Source organism: Neofelis nebulosa, chromosome 7, assembly GCF_028018385.1.
Source record: "Neofelis nebulosa isolate mNeoNeb1 chromosome 7, mNeoNeb1.pri, whole genome shotgun sequence".
Lineage (NCBI taxonomy): Eukaryota > Metazoa > Chordata > Mammalia > Carnivora > Felidae > Neofelis > Neofelis nebulosa.
Genome location: NC_080788.1, coordinates 8,849,014 through 8,872,732, shown reverse-complemented (window position 1 = coordinate 8,872,732; position 23,719 = coordinate 8,849,014). Strand labels below are relative to the sequence as shown.

The 23,719-nt window shown below is 37.0% G+C and overlaps 1 protein-coding gene and 1 pseudogene across 1 annotated transcript in view; one reads left to right on the top strand and one right to left on the bottom strand.

Moving 5' to 3' along the window:
* The window catches only part of AGBL1 (AGBL carboxypeptidase 1), an 840,069-nt gene that overhangs the window by 799,185 nt on the left and 17,165 nt on the right, over positions 1–23,719 (top strand). The gene's annotated exons all lie outside the window — the stretch shown is intronic.
* Positions 3,031–3,144, bottom strand: LOC131518538 (U2 spliceosomal RNA; annotated as a pseudogene).

The following is a 23,719-nucleotide window of genomic DNA, read 5'->3' as shown; positions in this document are numbered from 1 at the left end:
TGTTGATGGTTTCCTTTGCTGTGGCAAAGCTTTTTATTTTGGTGTAGTCCCAATAGTTTATTTTGCTTTTGTTTCCCTTGTCTGAGGAGACATATCTAAAAAATGTTGCTGAGACCAATGTCAAAGAGATTACTACCTATGCTTTCTTCAAGGAGCTGTATGATTTCAGGTCTCATATTTAGGTTTCCATGCATTTTGAGTTTATTTTTGAAAATGGTATAAGAAAGTGCTTCAGTTTCATTCTTTTGCATGGAGCTGGCCAGTTTTCCCAGCACCATTTTTTGAAGACTGTCTTTTCCCCACTATATATTCTTTTATCATATATTCTTAGCTCCTTTGTCATAGATAAAGCCAACTGCTTTTAAATGTTAGTCACATCTACAAAACACCCTTATAGCAAACATTCACCCTAATGTTTGACTAAACAACTGATCACCATTATCTAGCCAAGTCAACACTTAAAATTAACCATCACATACGTCAGAGATGAATTACTATTTAACAATCATAAGTAATGAATTACAAAAGAGATCCTCTTTCTCCACATCCTCGCCAACATCTGTTGTTGCCTGAGTTGTTAATGTTAGCCATTCTGACAGGTGTAAGGTGGTATCTTATTGTGGTTTTGATTTGTATTTCCCTGATGATGAGTGATAGTGAGCATTTCTTCATGTGTTGGTTGGCCATCTGAATGTCTTCTTTGGAGAAGTGTCTATTCATGTCTTTTGCCCATTTCTTCACTGGATTATTTGTTTTTTGGGTGTTGACTTTGATAAGTTCTTTGTAGATGTTGGATACTAACCCTTTATCTGATATGTTATTTGCAAATATCTTCTCCCATTCTGTTGGTTGCCTTTTAGTTTTGCTGATTGTTTCCTTCACAGTGCAGAAGCTTTTTATTTTGATGAGGTCCCAGTAGTTCATTTTTGCTTTGTTTCCCTTGCCTCCAGAGATGTGTTGAGTAAGAAGTTGGTGCGGGCAAGATCAAAGAGGTTTTGCCTGCTTTCTCCTTGAGGATTTTGATGGCTTTCTGTCTTACATTGAGGTCTTTCATCCATTTTGAGTTTATTTTTGTGTATGATGTAAGAAAGTGGTCCAGTTTCATTCTTCTGCATGTCGCTGTCCAGTTTCCCCAGCAGCACTTGCTGAAGAGACTGTCTTTATTCCATTGGATATTTGCAAGCTGGTGCAGCCACTCTGGAAAACAGTATGGAGGTTCCTCAAAAAAACTAAAAATGGAACTACCCTACTGCCCGGCAATTGCACTACTAGGCATTTATCCAAGGGATACAGGTGTGCTGTTTTGAAGGGACACATGCACCCCCATGTTTATAGCAGCACTATCAACAATAGGCAAAGTATGGAAAGAGCCCAAATGTCCATCGATGGATGAATGGATAAAGAAAATGTGGTGTATACATACAATGGAGTATTACTTGGCAAAAAGAATGAAATCTTGCCATCTGCAACTATGTGGATGGAACTGGAGGGTATTATGCTAAGTGAAATTAGTCAGAGAAAGACAAAAATCATATGACTTCACTTATATGAGGACTTTAAGAGACAAAACAGATGAACATAAGGGAAGGGAAACAAAAATAATATAAAAACAGGGAGGGGGACAAAACAGAAGAGACTCATAAATATGGAGAACAAACTGAGGGTTGCTGGAGGGATTATGGGAAGGGGGATGGGCTAAATGAGTAAGGGGCACTAAGGAATCTACTCCTGAAATCATTGCTTCACTATAGGCTAATTTGGATGTAAATTAAAAAAATAAAAAATAAAGTTAAAAAAATAAGTAATGAACTACATTTTCAAGGAGCAATATAATGGTATCTCAAAAATATTAGTAAAGTAAATAAGAAACTGAATGGGATGACTATGTAAGTACAACACATGCAATTTACTACACACACACACACACACACATATATGTATATATATATACATACACACACACACACATACATAAAACAGAGTAGCATAGATTGTTCAAAATGTAGTGGACATCTAGGTGGGAGTGTGCAAAGGTGATGAAGCACAAAAAGAAAAAAAAATACATGAAACACTAGAGGTGCCTTGCATGATCTGAATGTAAGAGCATCCATTCATTAGGGACTGAGGAGTATGATTAACTCAGTTCTGTGCACGTGAGATAGAGAATCAAGTGTAATATCTTAATTGAACACAATTAAACTATTTTTAAAGTTCATATCGAATATTCTATGGCACTTTGAGATTAAAGGACATTTACTGAAGCTGGGAAGTGTACCTACTAAAATCCTACAGAAAATGTCTCTCTTTAAGATGGACGTCAACCATCACCTCTGTCATCACATGGTCATGAGGGACACAGCACTAACACAGAACAAGAAAATAAATACAACAGATGATGATTGGAAGAAAGTTAAAAATGCCTCATTATTCTCAGGTGATAGATGAATGTCTACAAAGAAAATGTAGGGAAATCTACACAAAAATATTTAGATGGACTAGAAAATTTCAGCAAGGTTATTGAAGGTTTTTTTTTTAAGTAATCTCTACGCCCAAAGTGGGTCTTGAACTCATAACCTTGAGATCAAGAGCCACATGCTCCACAGTCTGAGCCAGCCAGGTGCTATTAATATGTGATATATTATAAAATACCAATATATAAAATTAATAACATGCCTATATAGCAGTAGCAAACAACACGTAATTTCTAAAATTGCAGCAAAAGGAAATCAGGTGTTAATCCTGTAATATATCTAACAAAAATATAAATGATCTTTCAGAGTAAAAATATAAATTTTAATTAAAGGACCTTTAAAGAGACCAAAAAAAGCATAGATCTATACTGTACTAAATAGGAAGAATCAATATAATAAAACTGTCAATTGTTGTCATAGTAATCGATTAGCTAAACACAAACTGATTAAAATCTGAAAAGGGTTTTTCTTGAGAAACTAATTCTAAAATCCATAAAAATGAATTAAAAAAAAACACATCCAGTGTACTTCTGGGGGAAAAACAAAAGGTTAAGAGGCAGTGGGGTAGGTGGTACTTAAATTTTCAAGTAAATATGATGACAAATCTCTCAACTTATTAAACTGATAATAACAGATACTACACTTGATCTTAGCCAAAAGGCCGAGAAGCGATTAAATCTCTCAACTTATGTAGTCACTTCAGAGTTTCTTAACATTAGTACTACTGGCATTTGGACCAGATCGTTCCATGTTGTGAGGAACTGTTCTGTGCATTGCAGGATGTTTAGTAGGATCCTTGGCTTCTACTTCCGCAGTTGTGACAATCAAAAGCGTCTGCAGACTTTGCCACATGTCCCCTTCTGGGAAAATTGCCCTGATTGAGCACCACTGCGTTAAAATAATTAAAATCATTCGATATTGGCATTGGTGTAGACAGACAGACTCATTACAGAGAGGAAAGAAACAAGAATCAGATGTACATGGGCATCTGCATATATAGAAGTGCTATTACAAATTCAAGGGGAAAGCTTCAACAGAGGATTCTCTGATAATTAGCTACGTATGGAAACTGATAAGTCAAATAGATGTCTTATATCATACAAAAAAATAAATCTCTGATTAATTAAAGAACTAAGTGTGAAGATCTGAATGCAAAATTAAAGCAGTATCCAACCTTTCACTAACATTTTCATTTGTATCAATCAGTCCTAGAACAACTTCACACATATATTCAAGGAGATATTTCAGATACTTATTTTGCCCCAGTTTGTACGAGCAAAAACATGCATTGGGAACAATTTTACTATCTCTCATTAAGATAAATACACTTTATTTTTAATTTAATGGAATACTATGTATCTGTTTAAATGAATTAGCTAGATCTAAAACTATCAGCAATTTTGGAGTAAACCTCCAAAAAAAAAAGTAATACCAAGAGAAAAAAGCAAATTGTAAACTGATACTTACAGTAAGATATCATATATTTAAAATGTGAAAACAATAAAACACTATAGAATAGTATATATTTTATAGTAGCCTACAAATATATTAATAGATGGAACACCAGGAAGAAAAAAATTATCTTTCTGAGAAGCAGGGGAGGACAGACAGAGGGATGATGTGGGATTTTAATTACAGATTTAAATAAATCTGTAATTAGAAAATGTTCTAAAGGAAATGTGGCACAATTTTAATATTTGTTAACGTTTGATCATCAAACATAAAACTATGTTATATACAGATGATAGATAGATAGATAGATAGATAGCTATTCTATGTGTGGAAAGTGTGTTCATAATAAAAATATAAGGTATTCTTGGTTGCCTGTACCATTGATTAGAGATATCGTGAGTGTCTAGAGACAAAATTAAATCTACCTATAAATATAAAAAATGCAATTTAGATGAGTGGTTGACAGGCCAAAGGTGACTTCCAAGGCAAACTTTCTTTTGCATCCCTCTCCTGTAAAAGTGTCCCTGCATGAGATACAGGGTGCTTCCGAGTTTTCTTAGCAAAGGCTCCATGTTCCTGCATGAGGGCCAACTGAACACATGGATGTTCTCTTTCCTGCTCGGGAGGTGATCAAAACATACACTTTAAAACCTTCTTCTGTTTTGTATTGTGACTTTGCAGCAGGCTTTCCACTTTTATTCAAATGAATTTTAATGCATGACAACATGAATTCAAATTTTTCTATATTACAGATAGCTAACTGATGAATCAACGTGATTTTTCTTCCCTGTTTATTAATGAGCCCTCTCTTTCTTCTTCTCCCCTCTTTACTCTTTACTTCTTTTTCTCACCTCAACACATTCATCTCTGTTCTCATTTACTTGAATGTCCTTTCACTGGGCTTATCTTTTTCTTCCAAAGCCAAAATAATGATGCACGTTATTCTTATCCGGCTCTCTCCTTACTTTTCCATTTCCAGCACAGATTTGGCCTAACCAGTGGATCATTGATTAGATGTTTACACAGTACACTGGATCTTTATTGCCCCCATTCATTTGTCTTATTCAAGGGAAATAAGATTAGATCTACTTTAATTATGTCATTTCTAAAGATACGTAAAAACTTTTAAAGTTTGGGGGAAATACAGAGTGGATAATGTTTCAAAATATGGCTGTTGTTGTTGTTTTTAATAATTTAATAGTAGGCCTCCTACCTCTTTAACCTTTCTATGTTGTATTGAAAACAAGCAAAACAAAAGTACAGGATACGATTTATCTTGCTCTCCACGAAGAAGTCTGACTCAAAATACCTTCTCTGGAAGGAGAGACAGGCATAGGACTGGAGCAGATGTTTCCCCCTTGAGTTTTTATTTAGGCACCTCTTCCAAATCTGACATGCACTCAAGGCTTTGTCACTCTAATTACCATTAAGTTCTCTTTCCTTTTATCACTCACACACTCAGACCTATAAACTCCAGGCAATCCCGTATCAGTGACAAGTGTGAATTATCTGATTGAGATGAACTACATTCACCACTTTCTTTGCAGATGAGAGGTGCTTTATTTCCATCAGGTGCAGATCAGGTTGGAATTTGGTTTGACACAAGAGGTGGTCATTGTCATGACCCCTGGGAGAGTACCCACCCAGAGTTTGAGTCCCCTTTTACTCTCTCAGAAGCAAAAAGAAGCCAAAGAGGGTCCACCCTGCAGTTCTACTCTAGGAGTCCTGAAAAATCAGTCAGTATGAAGTCAAAGCTATCACCATGGTGACCAAAGTGGTCCCAATCCAGCTTTCCAGGAGACTGCAGAAGGGCTGTAACCAGAAGGACCTGATGCCAGCCAGATAGCGGAATGGCCAGAAAGCCTGAAAGTCAGGAAAAACCATCGTTTGCTTCATTTTCCCCCATAAAACACTGAACAAACCTCTGGTGTTGTGTCAAGAGAGTCCTTATTTGCAGTCATATGATGTTACTATTTTCTATTACAAATTGCAAATTCAATTCCCAAATTCAATTATCCTGGAGACAGCCAACCAGTAAGCTTAGCAGTGTCTGAAAAGGAGAACAAGTAGTACACAGGTTTAAAAACACATATAGAAATACAAAACTGTTCACATATAAGCTCCAGTAAAACTGAAAATGGACAGCTGATAAATCCAGACTGGGGTAGAAATGGAGCAAGGGAGTTTTGGTGGTCAGACCTAAGACAGAATCTGGATTTGTATGTTTTCTGGAACAGTATTCCAAAATGATCCTCCATGAGGGACACTCTATTTCTTTAATTTTTAAAATGATTATTATTATTATTTTTTTTTTTTGAGAGAGAGAGAAAGACAGATTGTGAGCAGGGGAGGGGCAAGAGAGAGAGAGAGAGAGAGAGGGAGACACAGAATCCAAAGCAGGCTCCAGGCTCCGAGCTGTCAGCGCAGAGCCTGACTCGGGGTTCAAATTCATGAACCGTGAAATCATGACCTGAGCCGAAGTTGGATGCCTAACCCATGAGCCACCCAGGCGCCCATATTTTTTTTAATGGCCAGTGAAGCTTGGGAAACTGCATAATTCAACTTCTCCTAGAGATTCATAAAAGGTATTAAACATATTTAAGAGTCCAAACATCCTTAAAGAAATCTCGTCTTACTTTATTTAACATTCCCCCAATTTGTTTAACCATAACACGTTTTTTTCTTAAGAAGCCTTTTTGGCAGTTCTCAGAGCTTTGAGAAACAATGATGCAGTGTAAATAAAGGCATCCCTTTAAAGAAAGATAAGACTCACATTCTAAGATTTTTTATTAGAAAAATAATACTAAATAATAAATATAATAAATAAAAATAATAAAAATAATAAAATAAAATAAAATAAAAATAATAAAATAATAATAAATAATAATAAAAATAAAAAACTCAGTTTTACAAGACATGTTGTCTTGTTTTACAAGACATGTTTTGAGTTTTACAAGACATGTTTTGAGGCAAGACCTATTTAGGTCTTTGCTATTCAAAGTGTGGTTCCTGGAACAGCAACATTGGCATCACCACAGAACCTGTTAGAAATGCAGAACTCTGGTTCTGCCCCAGAGCTATGGAACCAGAATCTTGCATCATCTCTAAGAAGCCCCAGGTTACTCTGCTGCACAGAAAGTGTGAGGAAGCGTATTTTAGGAGACTCACACTTTTTTTAACTTAAAAAAATTTTTTAAGTTTATTTTTGAGAAACACAGAGATAGCATGAGCAGGGGAGGGACAGAGAGAGAGAAGGAGAGAGAAAATCCCAAGCAGGCCCTGCACCATCAGCACAGAGCCTGATGTGGGCCTAGAACCCACAAAACCATGACATCATGACCTGAGCAGGAGCCAAGAGTCAGATGCTTAACCAACTGAGCCACCCAGGCACCCCAGCAGATTCTCAGATTTTCTAAAGTATATGGATTTCATGCCTCTCTGTAAGCAAGCTGGGAAATACAAACGAGAATTATATAATTAAGGTTAATGGTGTTTGTCTTTTAAAATTTGAACATTGAAAAATTTTTAAGAGAGTAAAAGTTATATTAAAATGTAATGTAAATCTTAGGGGTGCCTGGATGGCTCAGTCGGTTGGGTGTCCAACTTCGGCTCAGGTCATGATCTCACGGTTCGTGAGTTTGAGCCCCTCACTGGATTCTGTGCTGACAGCTCGGAGCCTGGAGCCTGCTTCATATTCTGTGTCTCCTTTCTCTGCACCTCCCCCACTCATGCTCTGTCTCTCTCTGTCTCTCTGTCTGTCTCAAGTAAATAAACATTTAAAAAAATATATATATACACACATACATACACACACACACACACACATATATATACATATATATAATTTAAACCTTGAAGAGGTGACCAGTTTAAATAAATGCATATCAGCATTGGGTCTGGATCCAAATAACTGCATCAACATGTATGATTAAATCAAGAGAATGGCAGAATACACAAAACCAGAACAAAGTTACAACTCCCATCTGACTGGGACTTAGATTTGTTTTTTTAACGTTTATTTATTATTGAGAGACAGAGAGACGCAGAGCATGAGCAGGGGAGGGGTAGAGAGAGGGGGAGACACAGAATCTGAAACAGGCTCCAGGCCCTGAGCTGTCAGCACAGAGCCCGATGCGGGGCTCGAACTCACAGACTGTGAAATCATGACCTGAGCCAAAGTCGGATGCTCAACCGACTGAGCCACCCAGGCGCCCTTTGACTGGGACTTAGAACAATTTTCTTGTGAGAAGGAAAAAGCATTTGGTCACACACATGCGCTGTGATTATATTGACACATTATACGCAGAATCCTCATTCCATCTTCCAAAAGGGGCAACTGTAAGGCTTAGAAATATTCTTATTATTTGAAAATATCTGTGCTAACATTTGTGCATTACTCACTTACTGGTTTATGAATTCACTTCACAAGTATTTTCACTGGATTTAACATTATCCTGAGATCAGTAAGACATAAAATTTCCCATGAGAGGGCACATAATCTTGTTTATTAGATGGATTATAATTAATCCACCAGGTTGAAAGCATGCACATTGCAAGGTTATGACAAAGAGTTCTATAAATAAAAAAAAAAACATACATGACAGATGTTAGGTACATATGAGAGTGTGTTTAAGGATCTGGAAAAATCCCCATGTCATTATTTATCTGTGTCTTCTCATATCACTCAGAGGTAGTAGAGAATTAGTGTAGTATATAGGTAGAGGGTGGAGTAAGATTCTCTTTCTTCCAAGTCTCTGTGTTAGTCTTTTTTGACTTCCTGCCTTCCTTATTGAACTACTGTTCAATGGTTTTTCTGAACAATGGTTCTTTGAAGACAGTAGCTTCCCAGTGGATGCTTGATTCTTTTCAGCACTACCTAGTATCAAGCTGATCTCAGAGTTCATACATGTAAAGCTCAGGATAAGAGATCTTGGAGAAAGAATTATGAGTGATTCAAAGGTAAAACATTGGCATAATGTAAGAAGGGAAGCCAGCTTTGCATGCAATTAAGCTAATGAAATATGTGAGCCAGGAAATATACTGTGTGTTCATGCGCATGCCTGTGTGTGTGTGTGTGTGTGTGTGTGTGTGTGTGTGTGTGTGTGTGTGTGTCTGTGTGTGTGTCCCAGATTCTGGTTTAGTGGCTGCTCCCTGTACTGAAGGTAACCAAAATATAAGGAGAGGATAATTTAACAAAGTCTAACTGGTGATATCTGTGCTCATTAAGATAGGTATTCTTATTTATAAAGATAAGAATGATATGATCATATTTGTTAGGATTTAGAAAAAGATAAGAGGTAAGTCTATCAAGAATGGCCCAGGGGTGCCTGGGTGGCTCAGTCAGTTAAGTGTCTGACTCTTGATCTTGGCTCAGATCATGATCTTATGGTTGGTGGGTAGGCTATGCACTGTCATTTGGGAGCCTGCTTGGGATTCCCTCTCTCCCTCTCTCCTTGTCCCTCCCCTGCTCACACACTCTCCTCTCAGAATAAATAAACTTTGTCTCTCTCTCTCTGTCTCTCTCTCTCTGCCTCTCTCTCTGTCTCTGTGTGTCTCTCTCTGTGTCTCTCTCTTTGTCTCTCTATCTCTGTCTCTCTCTCTGTCTCTCTCTCTCTCTCCATATATATATATATGTATATATATATATATATGTATATATATATATATATATATACATATATATATATATATATATATATATATATATATATATATAAAAGAATGGCCTAAACTGGGGCACCTGACTGGCTCAGTTGGTAGGGCATGCTACTCTTGAACTCAGGGTTGTAAGTTCAAGCTCCACATTGGGTATAGAGATTACTTAAAAATAAAATCTTAAAAAAACAAAACAAAACAAAAAGAATGGCCCCAAATATGCAGAAACAGGTGTCAGGAACAGAGAAGAGACTGTGTCAATAACTCCACTGAGAGGTGATAAGGATATGAAACAAGGAATGTTCTATGGAGATAAAGTAGCAGGGAGGATATGAAGCACAATATTTAAGAACGCTGGAAGTGAATGGCATCACAGACAGTGAATAACCCCCTCTGGAGCAGAAGTACAGGGAAGTGTTAATAAATATCAGGTGTCTATCACAGTGTATAGGAGAAATTTCTTAAGACAGGGAAGTGTTTATAAATATCAGGTGGCTATCACAGTGTATAAGAGAAATTTCTTAAGACTTTTGGGAATAGAGAGCAAACTATTTTGTCACATTCATTTTAAGAACTTGACATGACTTACGTGTTGGAAAGAATTTACTTCTGGAAAACTAAGAGACACTCTGATATAACCCAAAGAAAAGGAGAAAGGAGACCAATTGTTTTGCCTTCTTGAACTAAGCTGAAGTTCATGATAGAGAAGTACAAGGGTTCTCAGTTTTCCTTGTACATGTTGCAGTTTATTTTGCTGGAAGAGGAAGGAAATCGACAGTCTGTCCAGCAAGGAACAAAGATTAAACTTTGGTATAAAAAATGTCGGCATTTTATCTCCATAGAACCACAACACCAGTGATAGGATAGAAGGAAGGGGAAAACAAGGAAGATAAAAGGAATAGAAAGGACGAGGAAAAAGACAAGAGAGAAGGGAGGAGGAGAAGGGAGAATAGGAAGAAATGAGAGGGTCCTGTTGTCTGTGAAGCCAGCCCAAGAAACCATAATAGAACTTTCTTTCTTTAAAGAACAAACATACTGTCTCTTGCCTCTCAGCCTCCTCTTTTTGCTGTCTGTGCTTTGTAACAGCCTCTCATTCTTCATCTCTTTGAACACTGGAAGCCCCCTGACTACTCCCCTCCTATAAGACACCAAAGATCAAATTAAAATTGCTGTTTCTTTGGAGCCCAGCAATTGAGCCTTATGCTGGAAATATAGAGCCATTTGAGTTTGGCTGAAGAGGTCTTGAAAGAAATGAGGGAAGGCTCTTCATCTAAGAAAATACATCCTGATTCCCTTGGTATATTGGACCTCATCTGGTATGGACCTAGTTCTTCTAATGGGACCCACCATTGGGAGCCTATGAATACCAACATGAGGACAACTGCTCTTCCATACAAGGTGTCAGCATTAATAATGAAAAGATTTTTTCTATGCAACTTGTTTACAAGATCACCTGCAACCAAGTGAAAGCCTTATAATGGGAGAAGTCATGTTCGTGAAAGTTGACATAAATGCTAAATCATGACTCACTTACACTATTCCACTGACCCAGGCGTGTGGATGAGGGCTGTGCTTTTTAACTGAATGGTCAAAAGCAGAAGATATTGACTGACTCCATGAGAAAGAAAAAAAGAAAAAAAGAAATTTCTTGTATCCCAGCACCTTTACCAGGAAAGTAAAATGTATGATCTTTCCTTTTACTGCCTAATTTAAATTACTTGGGTAATTACTTGGCCAACTGAACTAACTGATCATGACCGTTTTCCATTCACCCTGGATACTACCTTAGAATCTTTCTTAACACCGTATATAATAAAGCCACTGTTGGTAGATAATTAGTACTCTCTAAACCCTACTTACCAACTCTGTCATAAATTATTTATCTGAGGAGAGAAGGAGAAAGAAGTTTCATAGTTATAAGAATTGGCGTCCTTGAAACAGGCTGAGTTGGCCCAACCTGTGACAAAGAGGTGAAATTCTGGCAGCTTCTATGAGGTGGTGACATCTTTTGGTGTACCTCCATACCAAGATTCAGACTTCATCTGGATTTAGTCCACAGTGGACTTATCCACTGTACTTATACCATATGGATGTAATTGCCAAGGCTACCATCACTCTGTGGATACATCAAACTTTTGGCTGCATGCCATTAAATGTTTGAATTATAAAACTCATTTGTGATCATCACACATTTGGTATATTTATCTGCCTCCCCTTTCCCTATGGGGAAAGAATGCACTGATCATCTTAATGTGAATATTCTGTTTCACAAAAGCTAGATTTCTCACATGTACTCTATATTAATATATTGCAATTCTTATTCTTTTCATTCCCTTAAAACTTAGCTTTGCATAGCCCTACATGTAATTTCCCCAATTCTTTGCTTTTTAAAAAAATTTTTTTTTCCTGACAATGATAGATCCAGTGTCTCAATAAACTCCATCCAAAACCGATTTTCTGGACCAGCCAACTCTGTTCCTTTCATTATAATCTAGAAATAAGCAGTGTGTATACCTGAATGGTTAAGGGCAAAAAATTTGTATCAGACATATTAGATTTTGCAACTGTCTGGCTACGTGACCTTTAGTGAACTTCAAAATCTTTCTATGGCTCACTTTTGGTGCTTGTGAGATAGTAATAAGAGTGTATTAACGATGCTGTAAGCTTTAGTAAGATCAAATGAAATGATAAAGGGATGTGTTCAGCAGTCCCATTAGTTAGCACTCAGTATGTATTAGCTATTGTCATTATTCCTTCTTTATAACTCCAATGGCATTAAGTTGCCACATGGAAAACACAGTGGCATGAGAGCAGCATTAGGTCCATAATGATTTTATGCCCATGATACCTAAACTTACTTTTGTGACTTAATCTAACTATTGTTAGTTACTCTACCATTAATAGCTGAAGCTTCTTGATGGTGCGAAATCTATTTTACATATAATTACTTAAAAGGCCATTTTAGCTACAGTAGCAATTTCATCTGACTTCATGCCATTTCTAAGTCACTCAGTGTCAGAAAGCCTACCTACTCTTTAGGGAACTGGTTCCTCCCAAGATTCTCCATGTCAGGTTGTCCTGGTACCATCAGGAAAGATCACAGATTGGGCATCAATCATCCAAAGGCATTTATCAGTCACCCAAAAGAGCATAATGCTTTGCTAACTATGGTATGCACAGTGAATTCTACCAGACATAGCCCCAGAATCTAGTACCTTGTCTTAAACAAAGCACTTCTTCAGGGAGAAGGAGAGAGTGTCTTTGTGTAGAATGAGAAGGGCTGTATCTTGGTGAAAAGAGTGTTCCCTCCAATGTCAAGAAAGACTCGACTTCACTGGGTTCATCCTTTAGCAGTTCACTTTCCAACTCTGAATCTGTTTATTTCCTCTTTTTAATGTTTATTTATTTTGAGAGAGTGAGGAAGTGGGGGACAGGCAGACACAGAGAGAGAGAGAGAGAGAGAGAGAGGGAGAGAGAGAGAGAGAGAGAGAGAGAGAGAGAGAGAGAGAGAGAGAGAAAATCCCAAGTAGGCTCTGCATGGTCAGCGCAGAGCCTGACAAGGGGCTTAAACTCACCAATCATGAGGTCATGACCTGAGCTGAAATCAAGAGTTGGATGCTCAACCACTGAGCCACCCAGGTGCTCCTGAATCTGCTTCTTCACTGAAAAGTAGAATTATAAAATCCATCTGCTTTCCAGGGTTCTTAATGCTTTGAAAACATCTGCAATGTGCCATAAATATGGATAAATCACTTTTCTGCAAAATAATAATAATAATAATAAATATAAAATGATCAGAATAGAAAATATGTGAACAATAGATAATTATACATATTCTTTTTTTTTTTTTTTTTTAATTTCAACTCTGTGCCAGACGGAAAACAGAACCATAAGCAAGTTGGCTGGGGGTATGGGTAGAAATTACTCCATTACACCATGTTGGTTAGTAGTTAACAATTTCGTGAGTAGAAAACAGAGAAATCCTAATTCTGGGTAATTTTTTGTATTACTTAAGCAGAGATATGAAACAGAACATTTTTTTAATGGAGAAAAAAATGTCATTTTTCATGGTGTTGGGGAGTTTTAGCAGGGGAATAAGGTCTTGAGAAGTGGTTCGTAGAGTTCATTGGGTAGCATTTCTTATTAGCTCTGAGGCTCTAGAAACAGGACCACCCTCCCAAGGAGCTTCTGACCAAAGCAGTGGGATAAAAGTCCCAAATGGCTTCCCATTGTGTTTAAGGTACAAACACAGTGTATCTTGGGGTATTGATGTGGGAAACAAAGGCAGAAGGAAATGGCAGATGGAACTACATTTCCTTATAACCTGCAGCCCATTGACAACTACTTGAGGCCAGCTGTGTAAAAGTTTCTCCAGGAAATCCCTACTATCTTAATGTTAATGCTTTGCTAGAGGGAAAAACAACCTTAGCTTGACAACAGCTAGGCCTCCAGTATCCTGTGAGTCTTCTTTAGTAGAGGAAAATGTCTTGGGAAGCTTCCTCTTGACTTCCCCACCTCCCAAATGTATGTATATATGTATGTATGTATGTGTATGTGTGTGTGTGTGTGTGTGTGTGTGTGTGTATAACCAGTCCTCCCTCACAACCCCAGTGCAGCTCTTTCTGTCCATGGGTCCTGTCCCCATGCTTTAATAAAGTCACCTTTTTTTTTTTTTTTTTTGCTCCCAAGATATCTCAAGAATTCTTTCTTGGCTGTTGGATCCAGACCCCACCATCACCCCAAAAACCTCATCAGTACAACTTGAACCCCATCTCTAAATATTACCATTGTTCTCCATCTTCAACGGCACCATTTTTGTAGTTTCTCTGATGCACCGTGCTCTCCACACACGAAAAAGGAGTATGGGAAATGATGCCCCTCTGGCTGAGACCACCTTTCTTTACCTTTTTGTTTAGTTAACCCATCCTCTCTACCCATCCTAACCCGTCCTCTCTGGTAGGTACCCAGTCACTACCTCAGAGAACCATCCTCTGAGACTCCATACCAAATCAGATCCCTGTTATAAGTTCTCAAGAACACATCAGTTCTTTTCCTATATATCTGATGTGTTCGAAATCATGGACATTTCTGCATCATTATTTGGCTGGCGATCCAACAGCCTACAAGCCCCATGGCAGAGGCAGTGTTACCTGGTACCTTCAGTACCTAATAAAAGGTCTGCAGCTGTTCACTAATAATTGCTGCACGTGTTAAGGAATAGCTTAGTAAATGAGCAAAGGAAACACACGCTTTACAATTGTAAAATATATTTTATTATTACAGTAGTTATGTGAATTTAGTGTAGAAAAAGATGAAAACATAAAATTATAAGTAGGACAAAGATATTTATATCATGTAAGATTATTTATTATAATTTATTAATTTATTATTTATCATTTATTAATATATTAATAAAGTATGTTATTACAATCCTTCCAATCATATGAATGCAGATGTTCATTCATATATATATATGAATTCATATATATATATGCAGATATATATGTATTTAATTGGATTATTGGGCACTCATTGTTCATAAGCCTGCTTTTTAAAAAAAAATTTAGATGTTTATTTATTTTTTTTTAATTTCTTTTTAACGTTTATTTATTTTTGTTTTTTTCAACGTTTTTTTTTTTTTTTTTTTTTTTTTTTTTTGGGACAGAGAGAGACAGAGCATGAACGGGGGAGGGGCAGAGAGAGAGGGAGACACAGAATCGGAAACAGGCTCCAGGCTCCGAGCCATCAGCCCAGAGCCTGACGCGGGGCTCGAACTCACGGACTGCGAGATCGTGACCTGGCTGAAGTCGGACGCTTAACCGACTGCGCCACCCAGGCGCCCCAACGTTTATTTATTTTTGAGACAGAGAGAGACAGAGCATGAACGGGGGAGGGTCAGAGAGAGAGGGAGACACAGAATCTGAAACAGGCTCCAGGCTCTGAGCTGTCAGCACAGAGCCCGACATGGGGCTCGAACTCACAGACCACGAGATCATGACCTGAGCCGAAGCTGGACACTTAACCGACTGAGCCACCCAGGCGCCCCAGATGTTTATTTATTTTTAATAGACAGAGCGAGCAGGGGAGGGGCAGAGAGAGAGAGGGAGACACAGAATCTGAAACAGACTCTAGGCCCCAAGCTATCAGCACAGAGTCCGAAGTGGGGCTCGAACTCATGAACTGTGAGATCATGACATGAGCGGAAGTCAGAGGCATAACCAACTGAGCGACTCAGGCACCCCCATAAGCCTGTTTTATAACTTATTGATACCATGAAAATTTTCCAAGGACATAACTTGTTATTCACCTAAATAAAATTTTTTAATGTTTATTTATTTTTGAGAGAGAGATAGAGAGACAGAGCACCAGCAGGGGAAGGGCAGAGAAAGACAGAGACACAGAATCCAAAGCAGGCTCCAGGCTCTGAGCTGTCTGCACAAAGCCAGACTCGGGGCTCAAAGTCACAGACTGTGAGATTATGACCTGAGCCGAAGTTGGATGCTTAACCGACTGAGGCACCCAGGCGCCCCTCACCAAAATCATTTTTAATAGTTAAGTAGTCTTGTGGCTTTTTGTCAAATATCTCAATTTATTTAACTAAAAGCTTATTGTTGGCATTTAGGTTATTTTAAATATTTTATAGTAAACAGTTGTGGAATGATCAGTTGTTTTGCTAATTTTCTCATGCCCCGCTCTTAGGATAAATTTTTGAACATGGAATTATTTAGTCTAATATTTTGATACATATTGCTAAATTGTTTTTAAAAGGAAAATGATTCCAAAGCTTTCTCACACTAGCAAGATGTAAGAATATCTAGTCACACTGATCTCAAGAATATTATTTCTATTCTTCTTATCAAACTCTTTCAAGTTGATAGACAAAATTTTGTACTTTATTTTAATTTGTATCTCTTGATTACAAAGAAGGTTGAATTTACACATAAACACAAATACATGCAAATATGTATTTATACTCATATATGCATATTTATAAACATCTTATTTTGTTCATGTATTATATCTTGAATTTTCTATATATGTGACATATTATTTATAAAGATCATATTTTTTCATATTTTTGTACATATCTTTTGCTTTTCTTTTTTTTTAAGTCTATTTATTTTTGAGAGATTGAGAGACAGAACGTGAGTGGGAGAGGGGCAGAGAGAGAGAGGGAGGCACAGAATCTGAAGCAGGCTCCAGGCTCTGAGCTGTCAGCACAGAGCCTGATGCGGGGCTCGAACTCACAAGCAGCAAGATGATTACCTGAGCCGAAGTTGGCGCCCCCTTCTGTTGCTCTTCTTACCTGAGGTTTTGTTTTTTTTTTTTTCCTCAGAAATGTATAAATATTAAAACATATATTTTAATGATCTTCTACTTCATTTGAAGCATTTTATATTTTCTCAGCTGGTTGATCCCTTTTGATTTTAATTTACTGATTTGTTATATAGTGACACATATTTTAATACATTGACAGTTATATCTTCTTTTGTTATTTTCTTGTTATTTATAGGGTGTGTGTGTGTGTGTGTGTGTGTGTGTGTGTGTGTGTGTGTGTTCTTCACATCTTAATAAAGATTTTATGTTTCGGTTGCTATACATTATGAACTAACTTTTTTCCATATGTTTTCCAAATAAATTTCTGGTTGTTCCTTCAAATGTTGATACCACAGGCTGAGAGGGGGTCCCATAGGACCAGACAAGAGGGTCCTTGGCTGCATGGAGAAGAGAAATCTAAACGTGAGCCAGTAGGAAGGTGAAAGCAGAGTTTATTGAAGGTATAGAAAGAATGCAGGTAGAGACAGTGTGGCTGGAATATTCAGAAAGGAGAGGATTGAGTCTTGTCTTTGTTTGGGACCTGGGGGTTTCTACTGAGGATTGCAGTCTGGTGCACCTGTCCTCTGAGGCATCCAAGGACAAGTTAGAACAAAAACGAGGGCTCAAGTCTTATTCCTTGGAGCCAGCGGTTCTTGGTGCCGAGGCATCTAGCGCTGGTGGACTGGGATATGCATATGGTGGATTGGTCCTGTCGTTCTCACCTGGGCCTTTCTCAGTCGTTATCTAGAGAAATCATTACCTCCTTGGTCCTTACAATGAGGACTTTTTGCATTCTGAGGCATGTATAAAGTGGACGTGCAGGTCCTAGCAAGAAGAGAAGCAGCAAAAGGAACAAAAAGCAGATTTTTATGGAGTCCTTCAGTGTATGTATCTCAATACGACCTAGACAACAATCAATTTTTTCTTGATGTGCCACTTTTAACATATAGTTTTTTTTTTTTAACTTTATTTGTTTCTTTGGGGAAAGAAAGAGAGAGAGGGATATCGAGCATGGTGTGGGGCAGAGAGAGAAGAAGAGAGAAAGAATCCCACCCAGGTGTCCCAACACATAATTTTTTTTTTTAAACGTTGCTTATTTAAGTAGAGTTGATATATAGTGTCATATTAGTTTCAGGTGCGTAGCATAGTGATGCGACGATTCTATACATTATGCAATATTCACAACAATTTTTATATGTATTTATTCAGTCCTAAATGTAGAAGACAGGACAAACTTAGCAATGAGGAATTGAGACAAGCTTCTGGGAAGTGGCTATGAGCTGCAGAGCCTGATTTTCTAGACTGAGGATTTAAGGACCAAGTCCAGTCCCTACAGCAAGATAATACAAGTACTCCTTAAAGAAACAGTGGTAACTCAGAAACCAGACTGATCCCAGAATGGATCTCAGCTGGAGGAGCAGAGTCATGTAGTCCCTGAAACTCCCATGATCACAGCAGAATACTGAAGGGTCAAGCTCAGGCCCAGGCAGCCGGGAAGGGCTCAGTGGTTAGTTTGGGGTCACTGCTTGCTGGTTACCTAAAATCACAATAACGATAAGGGACACCATGTCTCTTCACGCTTCCAGTCTTCAACCTATTTTTTTCTTAGAGACAAATATGAACTTGTGTAGACCAATGGACTCAGTAATGGGGACCCACAAGAAGTAGAGAATTAAAGCAGAAGGCTGACAGAAATAATCTAATGAGTTCTTGGTTTCACATTCACATGAAAACTGTGTAGAACATTCTGGAATTGACACAGACACTACTTCAGAAAAAACTTTTTCCTGTTTATTGGCAGGAACACCAAGTGTTTATTGGCATGAAACACCAAGTAGTCAAATCTTCCTTGAATTGTTCGGTGTTACTTTTATCTAATCTGCCATTACAATTACAATTTCTGTAAATTTTGGCCATTTGTCCTTGAACTTTTAAAATACTAAGACATATCTATCTGAGCAATTAAAATATAAACCATAAAGCATAGGCCTTTCTTTAAGAAAATCCATTGTGACAATGTAGAAATTGCAGGGCGATGTTCAAGGTGCGAACAGAAATACAAGTGTGCCTCACTTCTGAATAGGACAATAAGAGTATCCACAATTGTGAAGCACACACTTTTCCACAAATTTCCTCAAATTACAAAGTCATCTTACTATATTAACATATGAGGCAATTTAGAGTAATTGTGTATTCACGATTATCTGCAAACTCACAGGCAAGGGAGCCAATAATCATAACCAACATGGAGGCACCTTCTTGAAGAACTTGAAACAATCTTGCAATGAAGGATCTCCCACCTCCGTCCCACACACATCTTTCTTTCTCCCTCTCCCATCCCGTCCGGTCAGAGATCGCCACTAAGGCATTTTTGCTTGGATCCCTTAAGAGCCTGTTTTTAACAGCTAAGAGTAGGGGCACCTGGGTGGCTCAGTTGGTTGAGCGTCTAACTTTGGCTCAGGTCATGATCTCGTGGTTTGTGAGTTTGGGCTCTGTGCTGACGGCCTGGGGCCTGATTCTGATTCTGTGTCTCCCTGTTTCTCTGCTCCTCCCCTGTTCACACTCTGTCTCTCTCTCTCAAAAATAAACATTAAAAGAAAAAAAAAACAGCTAAGAGTAATTTCTCACTTTTCTTTCCCCTTTGTCTCCCCTAATGAACAGATCCTCAAATACTGCTTGAAAAATTGTTGGGACCAAAGACCTGGAAGGGGTTTCTTAAAAGTAAGAAACCTTTGGGGTGCCAGGATGGCTTAGTTGGTTAGGCAACCAACTTTGTCTCCGGTCATGATCTCACAGTTTGTGAGTTCGAGCCCCGCGTTGGGCTCTGTGCTGACAGCTAGGCACCTGGAGCCTGCTTCAGATTCTTTGTCTCCCCCTCTCTCTACCCCATCCCCTGCTCACACTCTATGTCTCTCTGTCTCTCAATAATAAACGTTAAAAATTTTTTTTAAAGTAAGAAACCTTTACTATGTTAACTGTCTTTACTTCACATCTTGAATCTTTTACCTTCCTAGAGGTGCTCGACTCAGTAAGATCTTAGTCTTAAACCAGAAATGGCATTTTAGCCAATACGCTTTGAGGAATTGGTTGGTACAAGAATTTAACCACCTGTTTATAGGGGGTGGCCAGGAGTTATAGAGCTGCAGGCTGATTCCTTTTTTTCTGTGCTATTGTGATTTTAAACTATATTTAATGGGCCATTTGAAGGGGGAGTTTTGCCACCTGGGGGAGCATTCCAGAAAACTGCATTAGTTGCTGGGCGTATGGATATCAAAGTCAGTTTTATACTGCAAAGAAGCTGCAAAAATTGTGAGGGGGAATGACCCAGAAAATCCAACTAAGGCAGGTTCCCCCTGAAGTCTAAACCTCTGGCAATATTTATAAAGCAACTTCCATGTCTCCTCTGTGGTCACAAATTTCTCTCCTAAATTGTCAAATGAAACAGAGACATCAGAGTAATTTGTTTAGAAAGCATGTCTCTTTTATTTCTTTCATATGAGAACAAATATCTATCCCACCATCCACATGCTATATAACATGGGTACCATATAGAGACACAAGGTCTTGCATTATGCTTTTTCGTTAAATATTTTGTATGCTTACTCATCCCCCTGGCTTTTCATATGATTTTAAAATGCAAAATTACATTACATACTATTTTTAAAACATGACTCTATAATTATAATTATTTTTCCTGATGAATATTTAAGATTTATGTAATTATTAAATATTATAAATAATGCTTCAAAAAACTTTTTTCATTAATATGCATTCTCCATTTCTTTTTGAGTATTTAACTGCAAAGAGGGAGCCCTTTTTGAATTTCTTTGTTCATTAACACCTAGCTCTCTTCCGCATTTTCCCTCAACATTTTATTCAAATATATCCAGAATTTTTAAGAGCATATAACAGGTAAGTTATATTCAAAAGCAAATAAACCCTTGCCAACACATCTTACTATCTCCTTAGAGTATATTCCACAATATTAATTACTTGTCCAGAACACATGAATATTTTAGAAGCATTAATTTATCTTAACAATGTGCTTTCCAGAAAGATCTTATTAATTTTCATTATCTGAAGCTGCATTGGACAATGTCGTTCTTACTGCATTCTATGCAATATTATCATTTGTCATTGTTTTTTCACATTTGCTTGTTTGATGGACAGAAAAGCTGCCTTTTTGCTTAATTTTCAATTTGTTAGTTTCTTATAAGAAATGTTTGTATAGGTTTTTAGCTCTTTTTGTCTGTTTTCTGAATATTTTGTTCATGGGCTTTGTCCATGTATCTTGTTGGTATCAGTTTTCTTTCTATGATTTGTAAGTGTTCTTTACATAGTTATGATGTAAACTTTTGTCATGAATATTGCTCCTGTGTTATTAAGCACACAAATGGAGGATATTGATGAAACTTTTTGTGTAGCCGCACTTTTGTGAACTTGAAATGATCATCTCTACTTGATATAATAGCTTTCTACTTGAATCCTCATATATTATACCTGTATCTTAAGAAGACCAGTTTCTGTGCCCTGGAAAACTAAAGTGGTCTTGGAAGAAATCAGAATCCATTACCATTCCAAACCATTAGTCTTGTAGAGCTATCTCAACTGAGTTGTGTCAGAGAAGCAGAATTTAATCACATCTTATCCATCAAAAGACTGCTTCCTGAGACCAGACAACTCCCTACATCTTCTATTTCCTTCATAACGAACACTCATATCATGAATGTTCAGCTTAAGAAATAATTATCACTAAAAGATTGAAGCCACCTGTGTTGAATCAACCTTGTGTTGATTACATTCTTCTTATCCTTCCCTAACTAGGAAAAGATACTGTCTTCATGTTATCACTAAGTTTATCATTGCTAAGAATTTCTTCGTAATTATATAGGTATACAATCCTGAAATGTTTAGGATGGTTTTCAACTTTATACATATATATATACATATATATACACATATATGCATACATATGTGTATACATATATATGTATATATATGTGTATATATATGTGTGTATATGTGTGTGTATATATGTGTGTGTGTATATATGTATATATATGTGTGTATATATACATATATATGTATATATATAATATATATGGTATACACTCATAAGTATAGAACAATATTTCAATATTTTCACCCAACACTATGATTTGAAATTTGCACATATTCATATATGTTTTATTTTGTTATAGTATTCCATTGTAAGTATAGTGCTGATGGACATTTAGCTTGTTTTTCTTCTTCTTCTTCTTCTTCTTCTTCTTCTTCTTCTTCTTCTCCTCCTCCTCCTCCTCCTCCTCCTTTCCTCCTCCTCCTCCTCTTTCCCCTTTTCCTGTTTTATTATTGTTAACATTGCTGATAGGAACATTTATACATATCTTTGAGTATCTGTGGGAGTTTCTCTAGATCAGAATATGCTCCTTTCTCAACTTGACTTGAAATTTGATTTCCAAGGTGGTTCTACCAGTTTAAATTCCTATCCTTCATTAGAATGTACTATTATCACACCTTTTAATCAGTGATATTCTGATTGTGATCATAGGTGTCTTATGGTTTTAATTTTCATTTCTCTATTATTGAGTGGAGCTTCTTTTTATATGTATATTGACCTTCATCTTTCCTCCTCATTGAATTTCCTTCTCATAGATCTTGCCCAATTTTTATTGGATTGTTTATCTTTTCTTATTGATTTTCAGGAATTTTTAATATAGTCAGTATATTAATATTTGTCAGTTATACACATGGCCACTATCATCTCCCAGATCACAGCTAATTTATTTTTTTATTATGAAGTATTTCATCCATACAAAGTACAGATATGGTGTACATATAGAAGGCTTAAAATATTAAAAAAAAAAAAAAACCTTGTGCTGAATACACACCATATCATCTGATAATAAAAATATCACCAATGCCTTTGAAGCCTCCTGGATGCCCTTTACTCTTTCTTATGTTAACCACACTTGTGAGTTTTTAAAATTCCATTTAATTAAGACATAGTTGCATACAATAAAATGCACACAAATTTAAGCGTAGGGTTGGGTATGCTTTAACAAGTGTATATTCCCATAATCAAGATAGAGAGCATGTTCATTATCCCCAAACGTTCCTGTGTGTTCTTTTGCAAATGGTAGCCCCACTCCTAACTCTGTGCCCTCAAATAACCAAGATAAGCTGTCATAGATTTTTTTTTGAGTGTTCTAAACTTTCATATAAATATAATCTTACATTATATTTATATACTTGGTGTCTCTGGCTTCTTTTGCACAGCATGGTGTTTTTGAGATTTATCCATGTTGTTTCATGTATAAGTAGGTAGTTCCTTTTTAGTTCTAACTTGCATGTCATTGTACACCATAATTTGCATACCCACTCTCCTGCTGATGGACAGTTGAGTTGTTTCTATTATTTTTAGCCATTATTAATATATTTACTATAAATATTTATGTACAAGCATGAGTATATACTTTCTGCAGGTGTATGTTGTTATTTCTCTTGGATGTATATACAGAAGAAAAATTTTTGTGTTATATGTAAAACTTACCGTATGTAACTGGTGTATGTAAAGTCTATGTTTAACTCAACATTTTCAAAGTGTTTGCATTATGTTACGTTCACACCACTATGCTTCCATTAATCTCTATCCACTAGGTAAGTTTAGTTTCTTTTTTCTTTTTTTAAAATTTTAGCTACTGTGATCTTAATTTGCTTTCCTTGAGGACGAATGCTGTTGAGTATCTTTTCTTGTGCTCTTTGGTCATTCCTATATTTTCCTTGTTATGTGTCTACTGACATCATTTGTCCTTTTTTTCAGA